A 328-nucleotide genomic window follows, 5' to 3' on the forward strand; every position below is an offset into this window, starting at 1 on the left:
TCCTGGGAGTTAAATGAATGATCTTTAGTGAAACGCAACTCAGAAGTCTAAGAGGTTTCAGAAATGACTTACGAAAGCAAGCAAACATCAGTTGACATACACACTCTATCTCAGAAATCGCATACATAGCTCAGAAATCATATAGTCTGAAGAATGATCATGCACAAATACCAGCTTCCAAGGCTAATTAATAGCACTTTAAAGTTAGGTAAAGAACAGAGTACATGGATTTCTTACATTGGTCTGTTTTGTTTTCTCTTTGTTTCCTCCTCCTCTTCCTCCTCCTCCTCTTCCTCTTCCTCCTCCTCCTCCTCCTCCTCCTCCTCCT

The sequence above is a fragment of the Mus caroli genome, chromosome 18 (assembly GCF_900094665.2).
Source record: "Mus caroli chromosome 18, CAROLI_EIJ_v1.1, whole genome shotgun sequence".
In the NCBI taxonomy this organism is placed as follows: Eukaryota; Metazoa; Chordata; class Mammalia; order Rodentia; family Muridae; genus Mus; species Mus caroli.